Raw genomic sequence first — 13658 nt, 5'->3', positions numbered from 1 at the left:
CATACTTCTCTTCATCCCTGGTTGCCTACAAGAGATAATCTCTGAAACTGGAGGACATTTTTCCCACTCATGCTAGCCACCATTTATTATGGTGGCCTTATATATGTCAGACACTTCACATATATTCCTTTATTCATACTAATTCTTATAAACCCACCGCATTAGTTATCTATTGCTGTGTAACAAATTTTCTCCAGGACGTAGTGGCCCAAAACAATACGTATTTATTATTTTACAGGTTTTATTTGGTCTTTTATATCTGGCTTCTTTCACTTAGCATAACATTCACATTATAAGCATAATCAGTATTCCATTCCTTTTTATGGCCAAAAAATATTCCATTGTATGGATACCACACTTTTCTTTAGCTATACATAAGTTAATAGACATTCTTTTATTTTTACAAATTTTTTAATTTCAGTATAGTTGACACACAATGTTACATTAGTTTCAGGTATACTAGATAGTGATTTGACTTCCCTATACATTAGTCTACACTCCCCATGAGTGTAGCTTCCATCTGTCACCATACAATGCTATTACAACACTGACTAGATTCCCTATACTGTACCTTTTATTCCTGTGACTTATTCATTCCATATATGGGAGGCTGTATCTTCTGTTCCCTTTCACCCATCTCCTCCACCCCCCTACCCTTTCCCTCTGGCAACCATCAATTTGTTCTCTGTATTTATATGTCTGATTCTGCTTTTTGTTTGTTCATTTATTCATTTGTTTTGGTTTTTAAATTCTACATATAAGTGGGATCATATGGTATTTGTCTTTCTCTGTCTGATTTATTTCATTTAGCAAAATAACACCCTCTAGGTCTATCCATGTTGTCACAAATGGCAAGATCCCTCCTTTTCATGGCTGCATAATATTCCATTGTAGATACATACATCTTTCTTATCCATTCACTTATCAATGGATACTTGGGTTGCTACCATATCTTACCTATTGTAAATAATATTGCAATAAACATAGAGGTGCATCTATATTTTCAAATTAGTGTTTTCCTTTTCTTTGGGTAAATATCCAGTAGTGGAATTACTAGATCATGTTATTTCTAATTTTAATTTTTTTAAGAACCTTCATACTTTTTTCCACAGTGCCTACACCAATTTACATTCCCAGCAGCAGTGCACAAGGATTCCTTTTCCTCCACATCCTCGCCTACACTTGTTATTTCTTAATGGACATTCTTTTTTTTTTAATTTTATTTATTTGAGAGAGAGAAAAAGAGAAAGAATGAGCAGGGAGAGAGAGGCAGAAGCAGAGAACCCAATGTGGACCTCAATCCCAGGATGCTGGGATATTGACCTGAAGCTGACCAACTGAGCCACCCAGGCGCCCCTTAATGGACATTATTTTAATTAATACTTACATAGCACATATTTTTTCCATCCTTCATTTCTCCTTATTAAAAATTATAGATAAGGAGTGCCTGGGTGGCTCAGTTGGTTAAGCTATGGCCTTTGGAGGCCCGCCCCCCCTCCACTCATGTTCTCTCTCATTCACTCACTCTCTCTCTCAAATAAATAAATAAATAAATAAATAAATAAATTTTTAAAAAGGTTATAGGTAAAATTAAAGTTGCCTTACACTGCCACCACCCAAAGCCAACCCCCTCTCTGGAAGATTAAAGTTTATCCAAATTTTTCTCTGCACGTGTATTCAAATGTATATGTACTTATATTATCTATTGCTGTGTAACAAATTACTTCAAAACTTAGGGGCTTAAAACAATAATAAGAATTTACTATGTCACACAGTATCTAAGAATTAGGAATTCTAGAGTGGTTTAGCTAGTTGCTTCTGACTCAGGCTCTCTCATGGGATTGCAGTCAAGATATTGGCAAGGACTGTGGTCACCTGAAGACATGACTGGAGCTTCCCAAATGTCTCATTCACATAGATGAAGAGTCAGTGCTAGTTGTTGGCGGAAGGCTTCAGTTCTTCTCCATCCAGGGCTGCCATATTTAGCAAATAAAAATATGAATGCAAATAGATAAATAAGTTCCGTAGATCTAATTAATGCATAGCATAGTGACTATCACCAAAATACTGCATTATAAACTTTTAAGTTTCTAAGAGACTACATTTTAATTGTTTTCACCACAAAAAAGAAATGATAATGATACAACATCATAGAGGTGTTAGCTAAGCTACTGTGGTAATCATATTGTAATATATAAATATATCAAATCAACATATTGTACATTTTAAACTTACACAGTGTTATATACAAATTATATCCCAATTTTTTAAAAAATGGAAAGTAAGACCCAACTATCTGCTACATACAAGAAACTCACTTAAATATAAAAACATAAATACATTAAAATTTTAAAATGGGGGAAAGATATACTATTTTACTTCTAATTAAAAGAAAGTTGAAGATGCAATAGATTTCAAAGCAAAGAATATTACTGGGGATAATAACTTCATAATGATAAATAAATCAATTCATCAAAAGGATAAACAATCCTAAATGTTTATGCGGAGCTTCAAAACACATGAAACAAAAAAAAATGCTAGAAATTTAAGGAAAAATAGAAAAGGTAATAATTATAGTTGGAATTCTCAACACTTCTCTATCAGTAATTTAGAAAACAAGTAGACAGACACCAATGAGGACACGGAAGACAATATTGATCAAATTGGCCCAATGCCCAATAGCAGAAGATGCATTATTTTTTAATGAATATTGAATATTTACCATGACAGACCAGATTCTGGACCATAAAACAAATCTAAATAAATGTTAAAGGATTCAAATCATAAAGGTATATTCTCTAACTACAATGAAATTAAATAAGCAGTAACATAAAAATAACTGAAAATCCCAAGTATTTGGAAACTAAATAATTTACTTTAAATAATCCATGGGTCAAAGAAAAAATTAAAAAAGAAATAAAAAGGGCAGCCTGGGTGGTTCAGCGGTTTAGCATCGCCTTCAGCCCAGGGCGTGATCCTGGAGACCCTGGACCAAGTCCCACGTCAGGCTCCCTGCATGGAGCCTGCTTGTCCCTCTGCCTGTGTCTCTGCCTCTGTGTGTGTGTGTGTGTCTTTCATGAATAAATAAATAAATAAATTAATTAATTAATTAAATTTTAAAAAGAAATTAGAAATTAATTTGAACTGAATGAAAATCAAAATACAACCTATCAAAATCTGTATATGCAGCCCAAGCTTAGAGGAAAATGTATAGCACTAAATGCCTATATTAGAAAACGGGAAAGATCTTAAGCAATGACCTCAGTTTCCACAAAAATAAGAACAGCACATTGACCCCAAAGTAAGAAGAAAGAAGAAAGAAAGAAAGAAAGAAAGAAAGAAAGAAAGAAAGAAAGAAAGAAAGAAAGAAAGAAAAAGTAAGAGAAAGAGAAAGACTAGAGTGGAAATAAACAAAATAGAAAACATAAAAATTGAGTAAATAAATGAAACCAAAATCTGGTTTCTTGAGAAGATCCATAATGTTGATAAACTTCCAGCAAAACTAATTAAAGGGGAGGAGGGAAGACAAAATCACCAATAGTAGATGATATTACTACGGATCCCATGTAAATAAAATGATAAGGAAATATCATTAACTTTTGCTGATGAATTCTATAACTTGGATGGAATGGAGAAATAACTTTGCAATAGCAAAGATTACTCAAAAAAGAGGTAGATAATCTGAATAGCTCTAAATCTACTCAAGAAATTGAATTTGCAGTTAAAAATCTATGCACAAGAAAACTCAAGATATGGATGGACTCATAGATTAATTCTACTGAACATTTAAGAAAGAAATAATAACCATTCTGCACAAACACTTGCAGAAAATTAAAGAGGAGGAAATAATTCCTAACTCATTCTTGGAAGCTAACCTGAGTCTGATGACAAAACCAGATGAAATATAAAAAGGAAAGAAAACTACAGACCAACATCCCTCCTGAAAACATGTGCAAAACTTCTTTTTTTTTTTTTTTTTTTTTTTTTTTTTTTTTTTCATGTGCAAAACTTCTTCACAAAATTTTAGCAAATAAAATTCAACAACATATAAAAAGTATAATTGTTATGATCAAGTGGCATTTATTCTAGTAATGCAAGTTTGGCTTGACACTTAAAAATCAATCAATGTAATTTCCCATAGTAATAGATATAAAAGAAAAACCACATGATCATCTCAACAGGCATGGAAAAAGCATTTGGCAAATTTCAATGTCTATTTGAGACAAAAACTCTCAGAAACCAGGAGTAAAATGGAACTTCCTTAACCTGAAAAAAGATATTTTATAAAAATAAAGCAAAGACCCTACAATTAATACCATACTTTATGGTAAAAGCTTGAATGCTTTCTCCCTGAGATCTAGAAGCAGCCCAGATGTTCACTCTTTCCGCTCCTACTCAGTATATACTGGAAGTTGTAGCAAATGCAGAAAAAGAAAAGCTTACAGAAAGGAAAGGAAGAAATAAAATTGTTTCCATTTACAGATAGTAGAAAATGCCATGGAATCTTCAAAAATGTGCTAGAACTTAAAAATGAGTTAATAATTAGCAAAGCCACAGGATCCAAGTAAACACACAAAAATCAATCATGTTTCTGTATATTCTAATATTGAACAAGTGGAAACATAAATGTTTAAAAACATTACTATTGGGACGCCTGGGTGGCTCAGTGGTTGAGCGTCTGCCTTTGGCTTAGGGCATGACCCTAGGATCCAGGATCCAGTCCCACATTGCGCTCCTTGCAGGGAGCCTGATTCTCCCTCTGCTTAGGTCTCTGCCTCTCTCTCTCTATCTCCCTCTCTCTCTCTCTCTTTTTTTTAATTTTATTTATTTATGAGAGACACAGAGAGAGGCAGAGACACAGTCAGAGGGAGAAGCAGGCCCCTTGCAGGGAGCCCCATGTGAGACTCGATCCCAAGACTCCAGGATCATGCCCTGGGCCAAAGGCAGGTGCTAAACTGATGAGCCACCCAAGCATCCCATCTCTCTCTTTCTGTGTGTCTCATGAGTAAATAAATAAATAAAATCTTTTTAAAAAGTAAAAATAAAAACATTACTATTACAATAGCACAGATATACTTAGATATAAATCTAACAAATATGTGCAGAACAATCATAGAAAAAAGTCACAGAAAACAAAAAAGGCAGAAGGATCATGGATCAGCAAACTAATTTAAGCTGCCAATTGTCTCCAAATTGATTTATAAATTTGATGCAATCCAACCCAAAACCCCAGAAAGATATTCTGTAAATATTATAAAACAATTCTTAAATTTATATGCAAAGGCAAAGAAACTAGAACAGCCAAAATAATTTTGAAAAAAAAGAACAAATTTGGAGGATTCACATTACCCAAATTTAAGACTTACTATAAAGCTGCAGTAAGGTATTGGCAGAAAGATAGACACACTGATTGATGGAACAGAACAGAAAGTCCAGAAACACACAGATATGGCCAATTGAATTTTTACAAAGACACAAAGGAAATTGAACAAAAAAATGGAGTCTTCAAAAATGTCAAAACAATTGGAAGATATGGAAATATGCAAAAGGGACAGAGAGGGGAGGGAAAAAAGAGAAAAGAGAAGCAGCAAACCATGATCCATACTTCACATCATTTACAAGAATTAACTCCAAATGTATCATAGATCTAAACGTAAAACTTTTAGGGGCACCTGGGTGGCTCAGTCAGTTAAGTGTCTGCCTTTGACTCCAGTCATGATTGCAGGGCCTTGGGATAGAGCCCCAGAGCCCCACAAGGGGCTCCCTGCTCAGTGGGGAGTCTGTATGTCCCTCTCCCTCTGCGTCTCCCTGCTGCTTGTGCTCTCTCTCACACTCTCTCTCTCAAATAAATAAATAAAATCTAAACAAACAAACTTAACAACTTTTAGAAAAAAGTAGGAGGAACCTTTGTTACCTTAGGTTATAAAAGTGTTCTTAGATATACCAAAAGCACAATGCAAAAAAGAGATGTTAGACTGAATGTTCACTTTGTAAAAAGACAATTAAGAGAATGAAAAGTCAAGCCACAGACTGAAAAACAGTCTTTGCAAATCCCGTATTTGAGAATGGACTCAGATCCAGAGCACAGAAGAAATTCTTAAGGGGCATGTGGGTGGCTCAGTTGGTTGGGCAACAGACTTGTGGTTTTGGCTTAGGTCATGATCTCATGGATGGTGAGATCAAGTCCCAAGTCTGGCTCTACATTCAGTGGGGAGCCTGCTTGAGATTCTCTCCCTCTGCCCCTTTCCCACTCAGGCACTTGCATGTGCTCTCTCTCTAAAATTAATCAATAAATCTTTTTATTAAAAAAAAAGGAATTATTAAAACTCAATGAGAAAATAACCCAATTAAACATGAGAAAGGATATATAGATAACAATCACTTGAGAAGATGCTCAACATCATTAGTCACTTAGGAAATGGAAATTAAAATCACAATGAGATACTGCTACACACCTTTTGAAAAGTTAAATTTAAAAAGAAAAATTGAAAAAATAAAGAAATAAAATGAAAAAGAAAAAGAAAAATTGACAATAAAAACTGAAAATCTCACACACTGTTGGTGGGAATATAAAATGGTGTGGCACCTCTGGAATATTATTTTGGCAGTTTCTTTGAAGGTTAAACATGTGTTTACCATAGAATGCAGCAAACCCATTCCTAGGTTACTTACCCAAATAAAATAAAAACCTGAACACAAAATCCTGAATACAATGTTTATAGCAGCTTTAGTCATAATTGTCAAAATGGAACCTCAAATGTTCCTGAATTGGGGAATGGATAAATACACTGTGGTATATCAGCATGACAGGACTACTCAACAATAAACTATGACACACAGAAGAACAGCATGGATAAATCTCAAACTAATTATGTTGAGTGACAGAAACCAAACCCCCAAAAAAGTACATACCACATGATGCCATTTTTACAAAATTCTAGAGAATGCAAATTCATCTACAGTGAGGTAAAGCAACTCAGTGATTGCCTGGGGCTGGAGGGTGGCAAGGAAGGCAGAGGGAGGGTCAGAGAGGGTCATGAGAAGATTTTGGGTGGATAGGAATGTTTGATACCTTGATTGTAGTTGATAGTTTTAGTGGCTTATACATATGTCAAAATGTATCAAATTGTGCACTTTATATTTTTTAAGATTTTATTTATTTACTTATTCACGTGAGACAGAAAGAGAGAGAGAGAGGCAGAGACATAGGCAGAGGGAGAAGCAGGCTCCCTATGGGGACCCTGATGCAGGACTCGATCCGAGGACCCCGGGATCATGACCTAAGCTGAAGGCAGAGACTCAACCACTGAGCCACCCAGGTGCCCCAAATAGTACAATTTAAATATGTGCAATTTATTGTGTATCAATTACACTTCAATAAACTTGCTTTTAAAAATGGCTTGCCTCTCTGTACATGTTTGGATTCCTCTATGAGAAGGTGTAACAGAATCTCAGTTTGCAAACTATGATAGTCAATTTTATGTATCAACTATTTTTCAATCAAACGCTAATCCTGGTATTGCTGGAACGGGGTTTTCCAGGTAAGATTAACATCTACAATCAGTTGATTTTATGAAAAGGAGATTATCCTGGATAATATGGCAGGCCCAATCCAACCAGTTGAAAGGCATTAAGAATGGAACTGAAGTTTCCCTGAGGAAGAAGAAATTCTGCCAGCGGACTGCAGCTTTAGCTCCTGCCAGGGCCCCAGCCTGCCAGCCTACGGACCTCAAACTTACCTACCCAGCCCTCAATCACATAAGCTAAGTGCTTACAATAAATCTCTTTATATATATAATATATTATATATATGATCTACTAGGATCTTATATTATCCTATTGATCCTATATTATCAATAATTATACATAGATTTATGTATCATATATATTATACATGATGCTGGTTCTGAATAGAAGATATATATATATATATATAGAGAGAGAGAGAGAGAGAGAGAGATTGCCTTTTCTTTTTTTTTTTTTTTTGAGACTTTTTCTTTAAGAAAGGATTGAAATACACTCCTACTGTACCCCCTTCCTTCTCTTGCAACTCCTGCCTATGTTTGTGTGGATTCCCTAATCCCCAGAACCACACTGAGATGGACACATTGTCTGTAAACCCCTGGGTAACTGTCAAGTTATGATCCAGACTTCAGGTTGTTCTGTATAAAATGCAAAATAAATGTTTTTATTAACAATGGAAAAAAATTTTTGCAAGCACTTGGCATATATAAATATAAATATATATTTTTTCCCTATTTCTGGCTTAGTTCTTTTTTCCTGGTACAATAAAGTAGCCCTAAATGACCATAGTCACATTACCTTCCCAGTCTGCAATTATGGCCTCAGGGAGAGTTCCCTATGACCAGCTGACTGAGGAACAGTCCCTCAGGATGAGTTTATAGATGGTTCTACACAATATGCAGGCACCACCCAAAAGTGGACAGCTATAGCACTATAGCCCCTTTCTAGGACATCCCAGAAGAACAGTGGTGAAGAACTTTGAGCAGAGTACCTGCTCATTCATTTTGTCTGCAAAAGACATGGCCAGAGGCTTAAGTCTATACTGATTAACGAGCTGTGGCCAGTGGTTTGGCTGGATAGTTAGGGACTTGGAACATGATTGGAAAACTGGTGACAGGAAACCTAGTAGTATAGACCTCTCTGAATGGGCAAAGAATGTAAAGCTATTTGTATCTTACGTGAATGCTCACCAAAGGGTGACCTCTGCAGAAGAGGATTTTTAATAATCAAGTGGATAGGATGACCTCTTCTGTGGATACAAGTCAACCTCTTTCCCTAGCCACCCTTGTCATTGTCCATTGGCTTATGAACATAGCAGCCAGTAGCAGGGATGGAGGTTATATATGGGCTGAGTAACATGGACTTCTACCCACCACAGTCAATCTGGCTGCAGCCAATGCTGAGTGCCTGATCTGCCAGCAGTAGAGCCCAAAACTGAGAGCCAGCACCATTCCCTGGGGTGATAAGCCAGCTACCTCATGGCAGGTTGATTACATTGGATTACTTCCATCATGGAAGGGATAGTGCTTTGCTCTTCATGAAACAGACACTTATTCTGGATATGGATTTGCTTTCCTTGCATATAATGCTTCTGCCAAAACTACCATCTGTGGACTTCCAGATCCACCGTCATGGTATTCCAAGCAGCATTGCTTCTAATCAAAGAACTCACTTCACAGCAAATGAAGTACAGCAATGGATCCATGTCCATGGAATTTACCGGTCTTATCATGTTACCCCATTATCCTGAAATAGCCAGCTTGTTATAAAGGTTGAATAGCCTTTTGAAGATCTAGTAGACAATACTTTGCAGGACTGTAGCAATGTACTTCAGGATACTATATATGTTCTATATCAGCATTTCAGGTATGGTGCTGTTTCTCCCACAGCTAGGATTCATGCTTCCAGGAATTAAGGAGTGGAAATGGAATGTTACTATTCACTAGTAGTAACACCCAGTGACCCACTAGTACAATTTTTCTTCCCATCCTTGCGTTATGCTCTGCTGGTCTATAAGTCTTCATGCCAAAGGGAAGAGTACTTTTCCCAGAAGACATGATTCCATTGAATTGGAAGTTAGGACTGCCACCCCAGCTCCTCATGCCTCTGAATCAACAAACCAAGGAGGGAGTTACTGTACTAGCTGGGGTGGTTGATTCTGACCACCAAGGGGAAATTGGGATTCTACTACATAATGGAGGTAAGGAAAAGTATGTCTGGAATATAAGAGAGCCTTAAGGCATCTACTGGTACTATTATGTCCTGTGATTAAAACCAAAGGGAAACTGTAACAACCCAATTTAAGCCAAAACTTCTAATGGCACAGACCTTTCAAGAATGAAGGTTTGGGGGCATTCTGCTAGGAAAAGAACCACAACCAGCACTAAGGTGCTTGCTGAGGGCAAAGGAAATATGTAATCAGTAGAAGAAGGTAGTTATAAATACCACCTATGACCACCCAACCAACTGCAGAAAGGGGGACTATGAGTATTCATTCCTTATTTTATTATAAATATATTTATTTCTGTGTATTTTCCCTCTCTTATCCCCCTTGTATTCTAACATAAAAGATATTAATAGTTAACTTTACCTTAAATTATTGAAGTTACAGGATTATCAAGGAGAAGAGTGAACATCACCCAAAGACTTTGAATTCTCTTTGGGGAAAAGGTTAGCACATTTTCAGTTGTACTAGGGTAATTGCATCATGTTAGGTGGCAGTATGACTTTGTTATTGTTTTTACTTGGAAGTTAAGTATAGTTTAAGGAGATGCATATGGGTGCTGGGTTGACCAGATGTGGACTAAAATGATCAGTTTCATGTGTTAACTTGGCTAGGCTATATATAATACCTAGATATTCAACCAAATACTAATGTAGGTGTTACTGTGAAATTATTTTGTAGATGTGATTAATATCTATAATCAGTTAACATTATACAAAGGAGATTGTTTTAGATAATCTGAGTGGTCCAACTTCTAACCAGTTTAAAGGCTTGAGGTTTCCCTGAAGAATTCTACCTGTGTACTGCAGTGTCAGCTCCCACCTGAGCTTCCATCCTGACCTTTCTTACAGACTGCACTAATATTCCCAGACTTGCCAACCTGCCCCCACAACCGAGTAAGCCAACTCTGGTAATAAATTAGATAGATTAGATGGATGGATAGATAGATGATAGATTAGATTAGATAGATAGATAGATAGATAGATAGATAGATAGATAGATAGATAGATAGATAAACAGATATCCTTCCTACTGGTTATGTTTCTCCGGTGGAACTGTAACATAAACCACCTAAAAAAATGTATTGCATCTCCAAGAGTCAGAGCTTGTTTTTGACCCAAAAGGGATGAGGCATGATCCCCAGAACTCCTAGGCAAATCCCAGGAGTTCAAGAGAGTATTCTGATGAAGGAGTGAATTAGGCAGGTCAGGGCAACGCACCTAGATCATTGTTCTTTTAGGGCATGCGTTCAGATATCTTAGTCCTTCCATGGATGTTAAAGTATACACAATACATTGGAATATTGCATAGCCACTTAAAAATAGACTTTTTAGGAGCACCTGACTGGCTTAGTCAGTTAGGCTCGGTCTTCAGCTCACTTGATGGTCCCGGGGTCCTGGTATCCAGCCCCACATCAGGCTCCCTACTCAGCAGGAGGTCTGCTTCTCCCTCCGCCTCTTCCCCCTGCTTGTGCTCTCTGGCTCTGTCAAATAAATGGATTAAATCTTAAAAAAAAAAAAAACTTTTTATCAACTTTCTCTGAAAGAGGAATATAAAATACATCATTGTTTCTAAGGAGGGAAACCCAGTTAGTGCTGGGAGACAGAAGTGGGAGAATTTTCACTTTTTCTACCTTTGAAATATTTTTTAAAGATGTATTTATTTGAGAGAGAAAGAGAGAGAGCAAGTAGAGGTGAAGGTGATGGGCTGAGGGAGAGAGAGAATCCCAAGCAGACTCCCTGCTGAGCATCCCCCCTGATGTGGGGCTCAATCTTTCCACTCTGGGACCATGACCGGAGCCAAAACCAAGAGTTGAACACCAATTAAGTGTTAATTAACACTCAATATACCAATGTTCAATTGAGTTAATTGAACACTCAATTAACCAATTGAGTCACCCAGGCACCCCTACCTTTGGAATATTGAATCATGTAAATGTATTATCTAGACTAGGGATTGGCAAACTATGGTTCACAGGTCAAATCTGGCCCACTGTCTGTTTAAAGTTCTATTGGAGGGGAACCTGAGTGCCTCAGTGGTTGAGTGTCTGCCTTTGGCTCAGGTCATGATCCCTGGGTTCTGGGATCGAGTCCCACATCAGGGTCCCCACAGGGAGCCTGCTTCTCCCTCTATGTCTCTGCCTCTGTCTCTCTGTGTGTGTCTCTCATGAATAAATAAAATTTTAAAAAATTAAAATTAAAAAATACAGTTTTATTGGAACACATCCATGCTCATTTGTTTATATATTGCCTATGGCAGCTTTTATTCTACAATGGCAGAGTTCAGCAGTTGCGACAACTATATACACGATGTCATATGGCTCATAAAGCCTAAAATAGTATCTGACCATTTACAAAAAAAAAATGCCCATTTCAATGGAGATTTTTTAAAAATAGAAAGGCAAATTGGCATTAAAAAAATAAAAGATGCCCCAAGAGAATTAAAAACATACACATGAATGTTCATAGAAGCACTGTTCACAATAGCCAACAAGCAGAAACAAGCCAAATGTCCCTCAATTGATGCATAAACAAAATGAGATATGTTCATATGATGGAACATTACTTGGCCAGAAAAAAACAATGCAGTGCTGATAAACGCTACAACACAGATGAGCCTTGAAAACATTAATGCTAAGTGAAAGACACCAGACACAAAAAGCCACATTTGCAGGATTTCATTTACGTGGAAGTCCAGAATAGACAAATTAAGAAAGACAGGAAGTAGATGAGTGGTTTCCAGGGGCTAGGGGGAAAAAGGAATAAGGAGTGACCACAAATGGGTACAAAGTTTCTTTGGGGAGTGATAAAAATGTCCTGGAATTAGATAGTGGTGATGGTTACACAACTTTGAAAATGCTAAAAGCCACTGAATTGGAGGTGCTTAGGTGGCTCAGTGCCAAATCTGCTTCAGACTCTCCCTCTCCCTACTCATGCATACTCACACTCTCTCAAATATTTTTTTTTTTAAGAAACCAAAACACTGAATTGTATGCCCATCACCAAATACAGGGTATTCCAGAGTTCATTAGGGGGCTCAGCACCTACTGATAAATTAGTTCTCTCCACCACCTCAAACTAGAATCAGAACTGGCTTGGGAGTCAGGAGATCAAGTTCTACACCCCAGTTGTCCCCAACATTTATGTGACTTTAGGGAAGTTTCTTTCTCTGTCTGGACCTTAATTTCCTTCTCTATAATATGGATGCATTTGGACAGAGAGGGGAGCATTTGAAGGGCCTGACTCTCCAGAATCCTTTCTTTCCCCAAGCTTTATTGTCAGACCTCGATAATACGTATCCTCCTCCTCATTGCTTTCCAATTTCAAAGCATTTTCACATATGTCATTTGATCCTCATAACCACCTTTAAGGTAGATAGGTATTATTCCCATTTTCAGATGAAGAAATTGAACCTGAGAGGACTTGCCCAAGTTCATACAGTGGGTAAGTGTTGGAGATGGGACTCAGCTCCAGGTCTTCAAATCCTAGATCCTGGGTTCTCTGCCCACACTATCACACTGTCTTTGCATGTTTAGCCTCTCTCTGGGAACTCAAGAGAGCAATGTCTAGCAGCCTTAGTGCAAACACTATATACCTTTGTTTGGACAAAGCAAGAGAGCAGAGGTGCAGGGATCTAGGGTCTTCTCTGATTGCTCATGAACCTGTCTATACTGGCACAGCAGCAGTCTATGCATAGAAGTACACCTCTACATTGGTGTGGACACCAAGGCTATGACATCACAGATATACATAAAGGTACACTTGACCTCTTCAACAGGTGATATAGGGCACTCCTTGTTACCAGAATGGTAGAGAAGCTGTGGGAGGCCAGGACTCCGATTCTGTTCTCTAAGTCCACAAGACTTATTACCTCTCTAGTGAGACCTAAAGAAAAAAGGGGCAAGTCCTCA

This window comes from Canis lupus, chromosome 9 (genome assembly GCF_003254725.2).
Source record: "Canis lupus dingo isolate Sandy chromosome 9, ASM325472v2, whole genome shotgun sequence".
NCBI lineage: Eukaryota > Metazoa > Chordata > Mammalia > Carnivora > Canidae > Canis > Canis lupus.
The sequence above is the reverse complement of the archived record's forward strand: the minus strand, read 5'-3'. Positions refer to the sequence as shown.